This window comes from Heteronotia binoei, chromosome 12, assembly GCF_032191835.1.
Source record: "Heteronotia binoei isolate CCM8104 ecotype False Entrance Well chromosome 12, APGP_CSIRO_Hbin_v1, whole genome shotgun sequence".
In the NCBI taxonomy this organism is placed as follows: domain Eukaryota; kingdom Metazoa; phylum Chordata; class Lepidosauria; order Squamata; family Gekkonidae; genus Heteronotia; species Heteronotia binoei.
Genome location: NC_083234.1, coordinates 75,851,624 through 75,864,884, shown reverse-complemented (window position 1 = coordinate 75,864,884; position 13,261 = coordinate 75,851,624). Strand labels below are relative to the sequence as shown.

The following is a 13,261-nucleotide window of genomic DNA, read 5'->3' as shown; positions in this document are numbered from 1 at the left end:
TATGTGACACAGAGTGCTGGACTGGATGGGCCATTGGCCTGATCCAACATGGCTTCTCTTATGTTCTTATGTGACACAGAGTGCTGGACTGGAGGGGCCATTGGCCTGATCCAACATGGCTTCTCTTATGTTCTTATGTGACACAGAGTGTTGGACTGGATGGGCCATTGGCCTGATCCAACATGGCTTCTCTTATGTTCTTATGAATGTGGGAGCATGTAAGCAAGGCGGATCGGTGGTATGAACCCGTCAATGCGCTCTAGGTGCTCACCGATATTTCTTTTTTTAAAAAAAAAACCTATCCAGAGCACATGAGCGCATAGGCACATGGCCACTAAAATGTATGGGGGGAATAAACCCAAACTACAGCAAGGGGATGGTTCGGGTCAGCCATCTGACAGTGCCCAAGCCCCTCCCATGCAGGAAACGGATGACTCGGGGAGGGACGGTGGCTCAGTGGTAGAGCATCTGCTTGAGAAGCAGAAGGTCCCAGGTTCAATCCCTGGCATCTCCAAAAAAGGGTCCAGGCAAATAGGTGTGAAAAACCTCAGCTTGAGACCCTGGAGAGCCGCTGCCAGTCTGAGAAGACAATACTGACTTTGATAGACCAAGGGTCTGATTCAGTATAAGGCAGCTTCATATGTTCATATATGCTCATGACTCATGTGGGACCGTCTAATTGGGATTCAGCTGCTCCATTCTGAACTGGCCCAATTTGAGACGCCTCCCGTGTTTCCAAAGCTGACAGTGTGGACCCACCCAGCCTCTCATGCTTTTTCACACCCATCTGATAGGGGAGTCTCTCACTGGTATTCTCATGTCAATAAACGTTAATGTCACAGAAAGCTGTCAGTTAGTGAAATATTTACAATGTGGGCTGGTTACTATGATTCTCCGATGTGGAATGGTATGGTATAGTCTAGTCTCCTCTTATCTCAGAAGCTAAGCCGAGTTAGGACTTGGATGGTGGACCACCAAGGAAGACTCTGCCGAGGAAGGCAGTGGCCAGCCACCTCTGCTTCTCACTCAACTCGAAAGCCCCTTGCTGGGGTCACCATAAGTCGGTTGCAGGTTGACGGCCATTACATTCAAATCTAATCGTTTTATTGTTGTGCAAGCCAAGCATTCATTTTTGATGCTGAGTGTTACTGATACAGTCGGAACGTCTTTCGGAAGATGTCTTGGGATCTTTAGGAAAATGCAGGATATAAATGCTTTCAATATTGATTTCCAAAGCCCCAGGAAGTTGCCTGCAAAGGTAAAGGTAGTCTACCTGTGCAACCACCGTGTCATTACTGACCCATGGGGTGACGTCACATCATGATATTTTCTTGGCAGGCTTTTTACGGGGTGGTTTGCCATTGCCTTCCCCAGTCATCTACCCTTCCCCCCCCCCAGCAAGCTGGATACCTCGGAAGGATGGAAGGCTGAGTCAACCTCGAGCTGGCTACCTGAACTCAGTTTCTGCCAGGATCAAACTCAAGTCGTGACCAGAGCTTGGACTGCAGGGCTGCAGCTTACCACTCTGTGCCGCAAAGTTGCCTGTGCAATCCAGAAACAGTCACACAATCTTTGAATCGTCCAGATTCAGCCGTAGGGTTGCCAAGTCCAATTTAAGAAATATCTGGGGACTTTGGGGGTGGAGCCAGGAGACTTTGGGGGTGGAGCCAGGAGACATTGGGGGCGGAGCCAAGAGCAAGGGTGTGACAAGCATAATTGAACTTCAAGGGAGTTCTGGCCATCACATTTAAAGGGACTGCACACATTTTTAAATGCATTCCTTCCATAGGAAATAATGAAGGATAGGGGCACCTTCTTTTGGGGCTCATAGAATTGGACCCCCTGGTCCAACCTTTTTGAAACTTGGTAGGTATTTTTGGGAGAGGCACTAGATGCTATACTGAAAATTTGGTGCCTCTATCTCAAAAAACAGCCCCCCCAGAGCCCCCAATACCCGCGGTGCAATTCCCCATCATTTCCTATGGGAATCATTCATGGAGGTGCATGATGGCTCTGGGGGCGGGGCTTCCCCCACCAGCCAGCTGGCTGGGGGAGGGGGGAAGCCTGTAAAACCGGGGGATCCCCCTCTGGGGACTGGGAAGCCTATTCAGCCGGTATAGTTCTGGATAGTGTCGTTTCAGTGGCTCATGGATTGTTTCTTCCCCCATGTCAAGTGCCAGAAAACCCTGTTCTCATTTTTCACCAGAAGCTGTATTTTTGCAGCGTTGATTGGCTGAATGCAGTGTCAATCACAAAGCCTCGCTCAGTCCACTTCCAAATGGGTGCATATACAGTGCTGATTGACTGGCCCTTTTGCTCTTTACAAAAGCTATCTCCTCCACCCCCTTTCTAGGAGCTGTTTTTTAAAGCGTAAACAACACTTTTAAAGATCCAAGTGGGCAGCTGTGTTGGTCTAAAGCAGTAGAACAAAGTAGGAGTCAAGTGTCACCTTTAAGACCAACAAAGATTTATTCAGAACGCAAGCTTTCGTATGCAGACATACTTCTTCAGACGAGGTACAGTGGTACCTTATCCCCTTGTCCGAAGAAGTATGCCTGCATACAAAAGCTTACGTTCTGAATAAAACTTTGTTGGTCTTAAAGGTGAAACTTGACTCCTACTTTGTTCTAACACTTTTAAAGAAAAGTATCAAACAGGTGTTCAAGCAGATACCTAAACACAGTACCTGGGGAAAAACATATGGAGGACAACCCACCTGAAGTGAGGTGGAATAACACTGAATTTGGAGACAGCTATAAAGTAAAAGCAGAGGGGAAGTCATCACGCAACAGAAAAATAAAAACTATTTGAAGGCGTGGGTACATGCAACCTATAGTTCAGACAGTATTTATCTCTTACCCCATCTTGAAGTTTAAAAAAGGTAAAGGTAGTCCCCTGTGCAAGCACTGAGTCATTGCCAACCAATGGGTTGATGTCACATCAGGATGTTTTCTTGGCACACTTTTACAGGGTGGTTTGCCATTGCCTTTCCCAGTCATCTACACTTTCCCCCCAGCAAGCTGAGGACTCATTTTACCGATCTCGGAAGGATGGAAGGCTGAGTCACCCTCGAGCCGGCTACCTGAACCAGCTTCTACCGGGACTGAACTATCTTGAAGGTAAACACATGGTTTCTTTCAGGCCACACCTGAGTAAATAAGGCATGGCAAGTGCTCCAGTGATTTGCCAAGCCATGAGAGAAGACAATGTACCAGGACTGGGGTGTTCTACTCATAAAACGGCTGAACTGCAGAATGAAAAACCTCCCTCCCACAGGCTTCTGGCACACAGAACATGAGTCAATTGAACTCTCGTTCCATTTCATTCCATTTTTGTTGGTTTGTTGATGAATTTCTTGTTTCTTCACCCCACGTTAACATCATTTTCATGACATTTTACAGCAACGCGTATGCCATTTACATTGAACTGATGCAAAAATAACACGGAAATTTTTCAACAGGAAAAATTCTGTGCAAGGAAAGAGAAGCTGCCATGAAAATAAAGACTCGTTGACTTGTTTCATCCAGGGGAGAAAGGACACCAAAATGGAGAACTTTTGACGTCTAGTCTTACCCCAGGGGTCTGCACCCTTTCATCGTGAAAGAGCCCAACTGCATCCAAGTTAGAGCAAGAGGTCAACAAAGCCTATTTGCCTACCTGAAAATATACAATTTAGCCTTACAGGTAATTGACACGATGATATAGGACATTTCTGCAGCCCCAACACTGGATGTTGTGAGTCCTTTATCAGCACGCGGGACGCGCAAAGTCTCGCAATAAACCATAAATATACAAAAGTGCCTCCTGGGCTATTGTTTCGGTGCACTAGCACGAATCTGTGAATATTTTGCAGTTGGTTGATAGGCCACTTCCATCACTTCCCTTTAACTCCAAGATCTTACAGGGCTCTTCGTACAGGGCCTACTGGAAGCTCCAGGAGGATTGGCTACATCAGGGGGGTGGGGCCTAATAGGCAAAGGAGTTTCAGCTACAAGAAAAAGCTATGCGAGTTACTTTGAATTGGAAATGCTGGTGACTGGATGTGGAGGTCATCGCTTGATGTGGCAGTCATAAGAACATAAGAGAAGCCATGTTGGATCAGGCCAACGGCCCATCCAGTCCAACACTCTGTGTCACACAGTGGCAAAAAATTTTAATTATACACACACTGTGGCTAATAGCCACTGATGGACCTGTGCTCCATATTTTTATCTAATCCCCTCTTGAAGCTGGCTATGCTTGTAGCCGCCACCACCTCCTGTGGCAGTGAATTCCACATGTTAATCACCCTTTGGGTGAAGAAGTACTTCCTTTTATCCGTTTTAACCTGTCTGCTCAGCAATTTTATCGAATGCCCACGAGTTCTTGTATTGTGAGAAAGGGAGAAAAGGACTTCTTTCTCTACTTTCTCCATCCCATGCATAATCTTGTAAACCTCTATCATGTCACCCCGCAGTCGATGTTTCTCCAAGTCTTCAGCTGCCAAGCGCTCGCACGAGAGTCCAGCTTGAGAGACTGCGTCTTGCCCAAAGTCATCCATGGGTTTGATCTCAGTTTACCGCCGGTATAAATCATTCTCCTCATCTGCAAGACCACACCGGGTGTAAAAATGCATTTGCCATTCCATCATGCTCTCGCCTACCGGAACGGAGCCTGGCTTGGAGCTTTTCTCTTTTTTTTAATCTTAACACATACAGCAAAGTGCTCTTTTCCTGACCTCCCTTGAGGGAGAACATAGAGAATCAAGGAGCGCAACCCAAGATCAAAAGCAAAAGATGTGGAAGGGAGCCAGGCAGTAGGACACGGAGAGACAAGGAGTCTGGAGACTGCGAGGATGAAAAAGACGAGTGACCCTCATCAAGGAAACGGGATGGTCTCCTACTTCTCAGAAGTCAGAATAAAGCAAGAGGGAAGAAACCCATAAAAGGTGCCCTCTACCCTGGAGGATCCTGGGAAATTCCCTGGGCTGACCACAGAGCACTCCTGGGAGCCAGCGATGCAGCAAAGGGAGACCTGCCATTAATTTGGAGAGCAGCTTTGGAAGGCCTGAAAGAAAGCTCTCTGCAACGTCACAGTGGTACAACCCTGCTAGTAGGGATTTGTCTGGGGAAAGAACTGACGGGAAAAGTGAGAATATAAAGAAGAGGCTTTAACAGTATAATCACGGCTGTGTGTATGCAGCAGTCCCCCAAGGCAGGCCTGTAGCTACGGGGGAGCTTGTGGGGGGCCTGCCCCCTCACTTCCTGTAGGGTGCCCCCAACTCAGGTGCCCCCAACTTTCCTTCCCTCCCCCTGCCAGCACCACGGGGGTGAAAGCTGAGAGGCTGGGGGCTGCCCCCTCTGTCCCCCCATGATTTAAATTGCACCAGAAGGTTCCCAGGAGCAGCTGCTGCCCCTCCCACACCATTTAAGAGGCCTGCCAATCGACCATAGACCCCTGAAATGGTGTGGGAGAGGCAGCCCTGAGTCACTGTGGCAGCGACCAGGGAAGGGAGCCAGTAAGTGCCCCCATGCTCCCCCCCACAACTTTTAAAATCCTGGCTATGGGCCTGCCCCAAGAGTGCAGAAAAGGACCACATTCTCTAACTTGAGAAGAAGAAGACCGTAGATTTATGTTGTTGTTCAGTCGCACAGTCGAGTCCGACTCTTTGCGACCCCATGGACAAAGTCACGCCAGGCCCTCCTGTCTTCCACCATCCTTCGAAGTCTGCTCAAATTCATGTTGGTTACATCAGTAACGCTGTCCAGCCATCTCATCTTATGTCATCCCCTTCTTCTTTTGCCTTCTGTCTTTCGCAGCATCAGTTTCTTCTCCAGTGAGTGCTCCCTTCTCGTGGCTTATAATTTCCTTTATCTTCTTCCCCCACAACAGACACCCTGGGAGGTGGGTGGGGCTGAGAGAGCTCTCACAGTCCTTTCAAGGACAGCTCTTAGATTAGCTATGGCTGACCCAAGGCCATTCCTGCAGGTGCAAGCGGAGGAGTGGGGAATCAAACCCGGTTCTCCCAGATAAGAGTTCGCACACTTAACCACTACACCAGACTGGCTCTCCTAGCTGAAGATCTACCTTGAAGGCCTTTGCCCATGTGTCACACCCTCCCACACAGGAGAGGACTATCTCTGCAGCGGTGCTAATCAGGGCTGGCTCCAGATGTGGTGGGAGAAGGGCACTAAGCAAGCATCCCAATGTGCACATGAGGCATACACAGCTTCCCAGAGGAGGCATGGATTGCGGCTCTTTCATGTCCCTTTAAACACCATCAACCTCAACAAGGCGGGAAGGAGGACAAAAGGGTCTCGCTCTGCTCTTTCCAGACACCCCTCTGAGCATGTGATGGGGGACTGCTTTAGAAGTCCTCTAGAAGCCTGTGGGGGGTTCTCCCATTCGCAACAAGAGCAGACAGACCACAAATCTCTGGTGGGAAGTGGGCCCCTCTACAAGGTCATGGGCAGATGCTCCACCGGGCTGTCCTTGGTGCCAAGACTATGGCTCTTCTTCCTCGGGGGAGTTCACCTTTTCCCCTCCCTCACAATATTTCAGCAACCAGTTCAAATTCTCCTTTTTGGGAGACGACTCAGGCCTTTCACAGAAAAAGTCCTTACAATAGCTGTCTACACACAACCCCCGCTGTGTGTTGACTGATTAAAAAAATAAAGGTAAAGGTAGTCCCCTGGGCAAGCACCAGTCGTTTCCAACTCTGGGGTGATGTCGCATCACAACGTTTTCCCGGCAGACTTTTTACGGGGCGGCTTGCCATTGCCTTCCCCAGTCATCTACACTTCACCCCCAGCAAGCTGGGTCCTCATTTTATCGACCTCGGAAGGTTGGAAGGCTGAGTCAACCTCGAGCTGGCTACCTGAACCCAGCTTCCACCGGGATCAAACTCAGGTCATGAGCAGAGAGCTCAGACTGCAGTACTGCAGCTTTACCACTCTGCGCCACGGGGCTGCTGTTGACTGGTTACATTTTATTTATTCATTAGATTTCTATCCTGCCCTCCCCGCAAGCGGGGAGTAGAGCAAGAAACAGGGCATTGGCCCCACCCTGGTCCACCGCATGATCACCGGCTCAGGAGCATGGCACCAATGCACGGAGGTGTACCCCCCTTCCCTGTTGGCACTTTCACATACATGAAATAACGCTCTTTCCGTGCAATTTGCTACTGGATTTTATTGTGTGAAATGGCAAAATCCATTTGCAAATCATCACTGGAATGGATTGAAACTGCATTATTGAGCATGTGTGAAAGTGCACATGACTGGGAATGTTTGGTTTTGATCGCGGGGGGCGTCCACTCGTGCCTGCTCTCCATTTGCGCAAGTTCAGCCAGCCTGCAGAGGCGCTGAGTGTAGATGGCTCGTGTCAACCTGCCGCTGTAGTCTTTCTATCCCAGCTGACCTGTCGTGCTGCTATTGGGCTGAGAGAGGGTTGCCAAGTCCAATTCAAGAAATATCTGGGGACTTTGGGGGTGGAGCCTGGAGCAAGGGTGTGGCAAGCATGACTGAACTCCAAAGGGAGTTCTGGCCATCACATTTAAAGGGACTGCGCACCTTTTAAATCCCTTCCCTTCATTAAAAATAATGAAGGATAGGGGCACATTTTTGGGGGGCTCATAGAATTGGACCCCCTGGTCCAATCTTTTTGAAACTTGGAGGGTATTTTGGGGAGAGGCACTAGATGCTATGCTGCAAATTTGGTGTCTCTACCTCAGAAAACAGCCCTCCTCAGAGCCCCTGATACCCGCGGATCAATTCTCTATTATACCCTACGGGAATTGGTCTCCATAGGGAATAATGAGTGCCCAGCAGATATCCCCCTCCCCCCGCTTTCTGATGACCCTGAAGTGGGGGGAGGGCTTCCAAACCGGGGGATCCCCTGGCCCCACCTGGGGATTGGCAACCCTAGGATGAGAACTTCTGGCTGTTCTTTCTGAGGTGGACCTGCTGCCTTCTATCTCTTTGACTGCTAATTGTGTTATCGGCTTATTTTAATTGTTCTTATTGGCATCTGCTGGTTTTATTGTGGCTGTGTGAAATGTCTTGTTAGCCGCCCTGGGGGTTTGTCGTTGGTGCAAAACACGTGCAGGCAAATGGTCGCTGAACTATCGAAAGCCAAAGAGGGGGCAGAATAAGATTTTGTAGCCGTTGGGGGGGGGGGCTTCAATATCCATGACTTCCCCCACGATGAACAAAATCAGAATCAAGAGCGGCCACTACAGAATAAGTCAGGCACAATTCAAGTATGCAGATTGGTTCAGCTTCTGAAGATCACAAAATGCAGCTATTCTTGGCGCAGAACTGGACTGACCTTAGTCTCTCACTCTCTTTTTGGACTCACTCTACAGTGTGGAAGGGTGTCGAACTCATTTGTTATGAGGGCTGGATCTGACATAAATGAGACCTTGTTGGGCTGGGCCATGTCAGATTGGGTTGGGCCATGTGTATACCTATTTAAGATTAAGTAGCAGGGATATAAACTTTATAAGGGTCACAGGCAAACACAATTACATTTTTTTTAAAAAAAACTTAAAACATGCTTTAAAAGTTAGCATTCACTGGTCTTAAAGGTGCTTTCTTTGTATTTCTCCTATGGGATCCAGGGAACTGGGCAAAGGAAGCTCTCTGCCTCTTTCCTTCCTTCCCCAGGGGACCAGGAGGGGGAGGAGCTTCAGCCAATGGAAGGAAGAGAGGCTTAACTCAGTAGCTCTGCTGTGTGATTGAGAGAGTCTGGAAAAACAAGCTCTGCCTTCCCCGCTTCCTCCCCAAGGGAGGAGCCTCAACCAATGAAGAAAATAGAGGTTTTGCTCTGTAGCTCCTGTGTTATTGATTAAGCCTGGCAAAGCAAGCTGTTATGCAGAAGGAAGCAAGAGATAGATAGGGAAAAGGAAACAGATGTCAGCCAGTTGCTCGGGGGCCTGATTCGACCCCTGGGCCGCATGTTTGACACCCCTGCTTCTGCCATCCCAGGCGGGTCAGGGTGAGATACTCCTTCTGCTTGCTTTTCTCACAACTCACTTACGTGGGTGGGGGTTCCCAGGTTGGCATGAGCCTCAACAAAGTTTGCCAGCATTGCCTTGACAAATGCCAAGACACATTTGGGGATGATGAGCTGGCATTTCCAGGTGACATTCTAGGATTTTCCCCTAATCTCATGTCTCTATGGTCTTTGTCAAAGAGAGTAGGGAAATTCCAATACACCACTCTGGAGGCCATTTTCTGGCCATTTCCCCCCTTTTATTATTCATTTTCTCATGGCTGGGTAACAGCCTGCTGCAGGCATTTGAGCAGTCATAAGAACATCAGAGAAGCCATGTTGGATCAGGCCAATGGCCCATTCAGTCCAACACTCTGTGTCACATAAGAGAAGCCATGTTGGATCAGGCCAATGGCCCCTCCAGTCCAGCACTCTGTGTCACATAAAAACATAAGAGAAGCCATGATGGATCAGGCCAATGGCCCATCCAGTCCAACACTCTGTGTCACATAAGAACATAAGAGAAGCCATGTTGGATCAGGCCAGTGGCCCATCCAGTCCAACACTCTGTGTCACATAAGAACCTAAGAGAAGCCAAGTTGGATCAGGCCAATGGCCCATCAAAGCCAACACTCTGTGTCACACAGTGGCTAAAAAACCAGGGGCCATCAGCAGGTCCATCAGTGGGGCCAGAATACTAGAAGCCCTCCCACTGTTGCCCCCCAAGCACCAAGAATGCAGAGCATCACTGCCCCAGACAGAGAGTTCCATCTCTAAAAAGGTAAAGGTAGTCCTCTGTGTACCCTGTGGCTAATAGCCACAGATGGACCTCTCAAAGCCATCTATGCTTGTACTTGCTGCCACCTCCTGGGGCAGTGAATTCCATGTGTTAATACTCAATGGATGCCTGATACTCCTGACCTGGGGTCATTTTGTAGAAAAACAGGTGGTGGAACTCATTAGCATAATCATCAGCATATGCCGCCACCACCACCCCAGTCAAAGAGCAACGTGGATATTGGAGCAGGAATAAAGGTATAAACCTCTGGGAAAACCAGCCTCCAAATTTATACAAAATATTTACTAAGACTGTTGCCAATAAAGGTTTCTCTAGCATTTCCGACAAGATTGTACAAAAATAAACATTAAAGGGACATCGCCCTGTCACCCAAAGTCATTCAATAACAAGTCAATGTCCAATTTCCATATAGGAGGGTGCAGGTAGAAATTCCAGTGGTGTAGTTCTCCACAGACACCGATGCTCCAGAAGACTTTTTCTGTACAGCAAGGCACAAGAAATGATTCGCTACACCAGTGTTTCCCATTTGCAGGGTCGTGACCCCATACCGGGCCACAGAAGCCTCACTACCGGGTCACAAGAAAAGCCAAAGCTAGCCCTGCCCCCAGCAAAGCTTGCCCCACCCCCAGGAAAGCATGACCTCTGCTCTGCTTCCTTCCTTTCCCCCCCTCATCTCTGTGTTGTGCAGAAAAACTAGCCTTGAAGACTGACACAGGCTGCAAAGCCTGCTCTCCATTTGGCTTCCTTTCTTCCCCCGTCTCTCTGTTGTGCAGATAAAAGCTAGCCTTGAAGACTGACACAGGCTGCAAAGCCTGCACTCCGTTTGGCTTCCTTCCCCCGTCTCTCTGTTGTGCAGAGAAAAGCTAGTGTTGAAGACTGACACAGGCTGCAAAGTCTGAGCTCTGTTTGGCTTCCTTCCTTCCCCCATCTCTGTATTGTGCAGAAAGCAGCTGGGCTGCCTCTCCTTCCTTCTCCCCCCCATTTTTACCAAATGACCCCTGGGCAGAATTGTTGCTGGCTAAGGTCATCTGATGGTGAGGAAGGCTTTTTTTTTTCTTTGCCCCCCCCTCCCTTTCTTTCTTTCTTTACCTGCAAGTGATGCTCTGTCTGTATTCTTGGTGCTGGGAGGGGAGGAAGCAACTGTGGGAGGGCTTCTAGTGCCCTGGCCCCACTGGTGGACATTCTGGAAGTGACATCACAGGAAAAGGTGGCGTTTTGGTTCAGCGTACCCCAGAAGTGACATCACTTGGCCCTTGACACCACAGGAAATGACATAATTTCTGTCTCCCAGCTCCACCCTCCAAAGTCTCCTGGCTCCACCCCCAAATTTTAGTGGGTCACAAAGGAGAAATGTAAAAATAACTGCGCCACGGGAAAGAAAAGTTTGGAAAACCCTGCGCTACATGGTTGTACTTAATCCCTCGTTTCGCTTTTGCTTCGATGAGCTTCCAAAAATCGCTTCGTATTCCAAATGCTGTCACTTGTAACGTTTTCCAATGGTATCGTCAATTTCACATCCCATACAAGTGACAGTATTTGAGTCGATGCACCCGGCCAGGAGCAAGCAGAGTGGGTGTGGCTGGACTGGCCGTTTCACTTACAGGGAAATGTCCTGATGAGTCACTTCTGGGGCAGTGTGAGTGAAATGGCCAGTCCAGTTCTCACATTAGGGTTGCCAGCTTTGGGTGGGGAAATTCCTGGAGACTTGGAGAGTCCTGGGAGGGTCAGGGCTGGGAAGTGAATGGACCTCCATGGGGTACCACACCCAGACCGGGTTTCCAGTGGCCTAGGCCTCCCCCTCCCCCTGCCCTTGCTCTCAACGCAAGTATACGAAACCAGAGAGCTCATAGGTGTGAGTAAGGTCTGTGACTTAGAACACTCCGTGAGAACCTTCACAAATACAGATATCGAAAAGCAACGTTTTGAACCGCAGTATTTTTCACATGTTAATTTAGAAGCATTTCCCAGTCCATTTTACAAGATACCATGTTCTTTCTTCGTTTGTAGGACTTCCCGAAGTCCAAGACAGGCACGACCGCAATTCCCAAACTGGTGTGGCTGCAACTGGACAGCTGCTTCCTTCCACTTTCAGAGTGAAACCTTCCTCGGGCAGCTCACCAAGGGAGACAGTATTTCGATTGGCACTGCCCTGTATCTCCTATGGATCTAGCACAGCTCCTCGCTTCTATTTGTCCTTGGCTTCTCCTGAGAGGGCACAGACCCAGGGAAGGCTGAGCAGGATCAGAGTGGCAGCGGGCCTGGCTCTGAGCACCTGTGAGGGCACCCGCTGCTGCCCGGCCAACCCTTCCCCGCTGCTGCCAGTGCCCTCCCGATGAGATGGGCAGCAAGGGCGACTGCAGTGGCACGAGGGGTGCAGTGGGGCATGCGTGGGGAGGGGGGCACAGGCTGGCTGCCCTTGAAGCATAGACAGCTCCAAGAGGGGATTGGATCAACATGTGGAGCAGAGCTCCCTCAGGGGCTCTTAGCCACAGTGTATTGTTGGAACTCTCTGTCTGGGGCAGGGATGCTCTGTATTCTTGGTGCTTGCAGGGGTGGGGGGACACGGTGGGAGGGCTTCTAGTGTCCTGGCCCTGCTGATGGACCTCCTGATGGCACCTGGGGTTTTTGGCCATTGTGTGACACAGACTATTGGACTGGATGGGTCATTGGCCTGATCCAACATGGCTCCTCTTATGTTCTTATGTGACACAGAGTGTTGGACTGGATGCGCCATTGGCCTGATCCAGCAGGGCTTCTCTTATGTTCTTATGTGACACAGAGTGTTGGACTGGATGGGCCACTGGCCTGATCCAACATGGCTTCTCTTATGTTCTTATGTGACACAGAGTGTTGGGCTGGATGGGCCACTGGCCTGATCCAACATGGCTTCTTTTATGTTCTTATGTGACACAGAGTGTTGGACTGGATGGGCCACTGGCCTGATCCAACATGGCTTCTCTTATGTTCTTATGTGACACAGAGTGTTGGACTGGAGGGGCCATTGGCCTGATCCAACAGGGCTTCTCTTATGTTCTTATGTGACACAGAGTGTTGAACTGGATGGGCCACTGGCCTGATCCAACATGGCTTCTTTTATGTTCTTATGTGACACAGTGTTGGACTGGAGGGGCCATTGGCCTGATCCAACAGGGCTTCTCTTATGTTCTTATGTGACACAGAGTGTTGGACTGGATGGGCCATTGGCCTGATCCAACAGGGCTTCTCTTATGTTCTTATGTGACACAGAGTGTTGGACTGGATGGGCCATTGGCCTGATCAAACATGGCTTCTCTTATGTTCTTATGTGACTCAGAGTGTTGGACTGGATGGGCCATTGGCCTGATGGCTTCTCTTATGGCTGATCCAGCATGGCTTCTCTTATGTTCTTATGTGACACAGAGTGTTGGACTGGATGGGCCATTGGCCTGATCCAGCAGGGCTTCTCTTACGTTCTTATGTGACACAGAGTGTTGGGCGGATGCGCTATTG

General features: G+C 49.4%; 1 non-coding gene across 1 annotated transcript; it reads left to right on the top strand.

The window, feature by feature from the left end:
- The first annotated feature begins 447 nt into the window (after positions 1-447).
- Positions 448-514, top strand: TRNAL-GAG (transfer RNA leucine (anticodon GAG)). The gene has a single exon. It is a non-coding gene; the product is annotated as a tRNA-Leu (tRNA).
- Positions 515-13,261: the final 12,747 nt, after the last annotated feature.